This window comes from Triturus cristatus, chromosome 3_2, assembly GCF_964204655.1.
Source record: "Triturus cristatus chromosome 3_2, aTriCri1.1, whole genome shotgun sequence".
NCBI classification, from domain to species: domain Eukaryota; kingdom Metazoa; phylum Chordata; class Amphibia; order Caudata; family Salamandridae; genus Triturus; species Triturus cristatus.
Window position 1 is genome coordinate 602232363 of NC_140584.1, and position 5591 is coordinate 602237953.

The 5591-nt window shown below is 44.3% G+C and overlaps 1 pseudogene; it reads right to left on the reverse strand.

Moving 5' to 3' along the window:
• Positions 1–656: 656 nt before the first annotated feature.
• Positions 657–3345, reverse strand: LOC146857807 (F-actin-capping protein subunit alpha-1-like; annotated as a pseudogene).
• Positions 3346–5591: the final 2246 nt, after the last annotated feature.

Consider the following 5591-nt stretch of genomic DNA (forward strand, 5'->3'; position numbering starts at 1 on the left):
CGTCACATCTCTAGGTTTTGATTCTGAGCTCTTTGTGTCAGATCTGTGGGTTCTCTGACTGGTTCTGGTACTGATACCTTTGTCTCTATTGTGGGCTCTCTGTCTCGGCTCTGCATCGTGGTTCTGGGACTTTGCCCCCTCTTGGTACTAGTTCTGGGACCTTTGTACCCTCCTGGTTCTGGTTCTGGGACCTTTGTCCCCTCTTGGTACTGGTTCTGGGACCTTTGTCCCCTCCTGGTTCTGGGACCCTTGGCCCTTCTTGATACTGGTTCTGGGACCTTTGTCCCTTCTTGATACTGGCTCTGGGACCTTTATCCCCTCCTGGTTCTGGGACTTTTGTCCCCGTTATGAGCTCTCTGTCCCGGCACTCCATCGTGGTTCTGCAACATTTGTCCCTTGCCAGTTCTGGTTCACTTTCTCTGGGGCTCGCTGTCCCGGTTCTGGGCTCTCTCCCCCAGTTCTTGGCTTTCCCGGTTCTGGACTCTCTCCCAGTACTTCGTTCTCTGTCCTGGTTCTATTTAGGCTCTCAGTAGCCATTCTGGGATGATGAGCTCTGTGACCCATTAAATTGCATGTATAGCACTAGAGACCACTGTTCTTCTTGGGGTAATAATACAAATCTGACCTGGTTTGGTATAGGATAAGAAGCGGCGGAATTAATAATTGTTTTCACTGATGGCAATCTGATATTCATTTTCCGCATGCACTATAATTTGAATGAATTCCTTGGCAGTTAGAAACTCACTAGAAATTGTAATAGGCTCCTGAACATCTTTGTGACTAACCAGCTTGACACTGCCATCTTCATAATAATGCACCTGAATTTAGAGCACACCTATAAGTTAAACTGTAGTGTGCAAGACTGTAAACTTCCACTCAGAACGCCAGCAGCCATACCAAAAGTTCGAGGGTTGAAACTGGTGGCTCTCTTTACATGCTGTAATGATCTGCTGCCCATCTATGGTTTTACCATAAACTGTGCAAACATCATTCGGATAGACATCTTTCACGTATGTCCGTAGTGCGTTGTCACAGGCATCACTCCAGCTTTAATGTAGCCTCTATATCGTCTGGTTGAGGTTCACTGAACCATGTTGTACTGCGCAAATGCATGCGCTGCCCCTTCCTTTAGAAGATTGTTATTGCTGAGGAGTAACCGGACACAGTACAGCGATGCGGCGAGAAAACGACACCCAAGATGGCAGCCTTACTCTGCGCCGAGACGCTGCTCCATGGTAACGTTGCTTCAGCAAGGCTCGGGCGAGCGGGAGTGGTGCATGCGGGAAGAAACGCGCGCAGCCTGAGGGTGATTGACGGTTATGGAGAGTGACGTCAGGGGTGCCTGCAATCAATTTAATCTACTTTCTTTGCCTAAAGCCGAATACGGAGCGGGACCAACAGTAAAAGGCTTCTACAAAATACAACGCACTGTGAGTGTATGAGTGGCACATGCAGGAAGAGACATGCGCAGACCAGCAATATACTCACGGTAGAGTCGAGTGACTTATGAGGTACTTGCTTCTTCTTATCTTTTCTTTGTTTCCTTTTCCTTTTGGATTTCTTTCATGTCTCGTTTCTGGTTTCTTGTTTCTTTTGCTCACGTTACTGGGAGAAGATGGGTGGACCGCCGTGGGTTCTTGGTGCGAGGTGTTGCTCAGGGCTGTGCAGGAGACGTTCCCTCTCTGGTCTGATCAGCCAAATCGTCGCCAAATTGTTGGAACTAGTTCAGGACACTTCTAATTAAGTTACAAGTAGCTTTATAGTTGACAGAGCTGAGCTGAGCACCTCACCAGCTGACCAGACCCTTCAACTGACAAGAGGGGAACACTTACATACAAGCTAGAATACTCACAGGTATTCTCGAAGGCTAGGGAAGTAGAAACACAAAGAAAGGCCCAATGACTGCAGGTGGCCATGTTGAGAGAAGCACAATATACAACAGTGTGCTTGTCACCGTAATACTTCAACCGGCAGGTAAAATCAATAAACAGAAACCTCATATAATTTTGGTAAAATAACAAGTATCTCTGTCTTTACATGCTTAAACGCATATAGTCATTTCACAAAAGTGAAAATGTAAATTTAGCAAGCGGTGAGAGAGGTAATGATTTTGGGATCCTCCCTAACCTAGGGGGAGAACCAAGCAGATGCCTTGAAAATAAAGAGCACATCTTGCTGAACGATTCGGTGGTGGTCCCATCCTCTTAGGACCACCCCAAGCACAGTTATGGGCAAAAATACAATCCCAACCAAAGGCCCTGCAAATCATTATGGGACGAGATTAGCAGTAGGCAGTGAATATTATAGTATCCAATATCAAAATAATTCTACAAAGAGCTGCAGTTCAACTAGTCGTTACTAGGTGTCCCTCACGAGTCAAATGCAAAAGCATTGAAACCCTTTCATGAAGCTGCAGTTCCACTAGTCGTTACTAGGTGTCCCTCATGAGTCAAATGCAAAAGCATTTGACTTGAGGGACACCTAGCTCAATGCTTTTGCATTTGACTCGTGAGGGACACATAGTAACAACTAGTTGAACTGCAGCTCTTTGTAGAAATATTTTGATATTGGATACTATAATATTCACTGCCCACTGCTGATCTCGTCCCATAATGCTTTGCAGGGCCTTTGGTTGGGATTCTATTTTTGCCCATAACTGTGCTTGGGGTGGTCCTAAGAGGATGGGACCACCACTGAATCGTTCAGCATGATATGCTCTTTGTGTTCAAAGCATCTGCTTGGTCCTCCCTCTAGGTTAGGGGGGACCCCAATTTCATCACCTCTTTCATTGTCTAATATTTTTCTTTTTCAAAGTTCACCTTTGGGAATTGGTTATATGCGTTATAGCATGTTAAGTTGCTTTAGCAAAGCGTTTGTGGGTGCAGTTTAGTAGCTGACTCTGCTAAAGGAACAGAGTTTTTCTCTGAATTCTGTGTTTTTAATGGAATGTGTACTTAACAAATCTCCACAAATTCTGGCAGCGGAGCTGAGTTCAATGCCCAAACCTTGCTTTGGCCTCCATACATTTTCTTTCACATAAGGTATCCACTCTTAATGGGGGTTTTTTTGGGAATGATTTATTTAATATTTTTACAAACATCCAACAGAAGAAATAAAAAGAGAATACTGAAAAGAAGTTTTGTGTTAATAGCTGAGTAGTGAGGCTTTGAGTCAATTCTGGCAGGAAGTGGTGTCCTGGCTGGTATGACATGAGGTTAGTGTTTTAATGGCTGTTGGTGGGGTTGAGACTGGGGAGTCGGAGTCTAGGGAAAGCAAGTGGGAGCGGAATGGTTGCCAAATACCTTTGGGCCCAGCAGAAGGGGGCTGCAAAGTAGGATAGACCATGCTCGTAAAGTCACAATAAGTCATGCTGTGAAGACAAGCTTTGGTGGTGGGGCGAATGGAATTTCCCCAATGAAGTGCAATCTCTCTTTTTGCTAGTAGTAAGGCAATAGCAGTGAGCCTGCGGACAGTTTTTGGAATGGACGAAACATTGCCCAGCAATGCCAGAAACAGGGAGGGGTTTAGAGTTAGTAAAATCATCTGCAAAAGGATACCAAACACGTCTGTCCAGTATTTGGCAATGGCGGAGCAGGTCCAGGTCATATGCAGGAAGCCTGCTTCAGGAGAGCGGCATTTTGGACAAAGGTAGGACCTCGAGGGGTCAATCCTGGAAAGCCCAACAGGGGTGGTGTAGGATCTGTGCAGGAAGCGAAAATGGAGTAGTTTATGATGGTGATTGGGGAATACTAGATTAATTTGCGCACAATAATATGCCCACTCCTTATTGGTTATGAGATGGCCTAGAGCCTCCTCCCAGTGCCGTCACACCCCGCTGTCCTGGGAATGCTTAAGAGCCAGGCACCCATGGTAAAACTTGGTGACCAAATTTGAGCAATCTGGGTTTATTACTAAAAGAGTGAGCGGGCGAAGTCATCAGGTGCTAGGGGAGAGGAAGGCACACGTGAATGCAGTGTACCGTGTAGACTGCTGAAAACAAATCTGTCCATTGTCCTAATTCCAGAATGCATGGTGTACGTAGTATGAGTTAGCACATTTTTTACTCACTAGTGGTAGCCATGGGTTCAAGGAGAGAGGGAGAACGGGGGAGTATAAGAAATTGCGACCCAGTGTCGCACTGAATTTCCGCCAGGCCCAGCAAACGTCTAAATGTCTGTTGGGTACAACCAGAGGCCCTGCAGTAATAAAGCACCCAAAGGTATGGGGTCTTTGAAATCACACTTCCATTTAATATACTGTAGACAAGCATCCGGGTGAAACCACAAATATGCAAATTGGGCCTGGGCAACCAAGAAACAGATGAGAAAATTGGGAACACCGAATGCACGCCAAATTTGTGTCCTTTTTTCCAACATTCTGGGTATTCCAAGGGTACCCAGGATTTTTAGAATCCCCTGGAAGGTACTGACAAAAGAGGCAAAATATAAATACATTTTGATTTTTTTTGGGGGGGGGAATAGGAAAAAAGTGCTTTGCAACAAATTGTCTGTTAATTTTTCTAAAAATGGCATCAACAAAAGGTTTGTTGTGCTGAAGTCTCAAATTTACCGGCTTCAGGAAATGGAGAGCTGAATCCCAAAAATATTTTATTTTACCACAGTTTTGGCATTTTTCAAAGAGTTAGCATACTTTGCCAATTTTTTGTGCTCTTAACCTACTATCAGTTTGTGGTTGAAACCACTGTGAAACCCAAGGGTGATCGTGGAGAGCAATAGATTTCTGAAAAGTAGACAAAATTCCAAACTCAGCAATGGTTCATTGTGTAGGTGCCTCAAGGTTTTCACAAAGAAACTAACTGTTGAAATACATTTTTTTTTTCCAATTATTAGGAAAAAACTTCCATTTATGACAACGTTTTCATTTGCCACTACTCATCACAATGAGCGATTTACAAAAGCAATATGCCATGACATCTGCTACACCCTTCACATTGCGGGGATATATAGAGTGTGTAGGTTTTCCAAGAACTCAAGATACCCAGAGCCAATAACTGTGCTGCACCTTGCAATGGTTTTTCATTGTGTACCAGGTATAGAGCAATTCATATGGTAAAATATGAAGAGTAAAAAATAGGTATCAAGGAAACCTATATAACTGAAATGGGCACAAGATATGGAGTTTAGAAGCAGTGGTTATTTGCACATCTCTTAATTTGCGGGTACCCATACTAGCATGTGAATAAGATGACATTCCTCAAAATGTCTTCTTTCTCACACTGGCTTACAATTGGACGGCAACAATGCAGAGAAATGCTATTGGTAATAACACTTGTTCTACTATTCTGTGTTCCCCTAACTCTCCTGATAAAATGGTACCACACTTGTGTGGGTAGGCCTAGTACCCGCGATAAGAAAGGGCCTAAAGCGCACATCACATTCTTGCACTGAAAACTGACCCTTTTTTGCAATGTGCCTAGCTGTGGATTTTTAGCCCTAGGTCAGCTGGTACCTAGGGAAGCGTAGCAAACCTGCACATTTTTGGAAAACCAGACACCCAGGAGAATCCAGGGTGGGGTGACTTGCGTGCCTTTCACCAGTTTTCTTTTACCCAGAAACCCGTGCATATCTCAA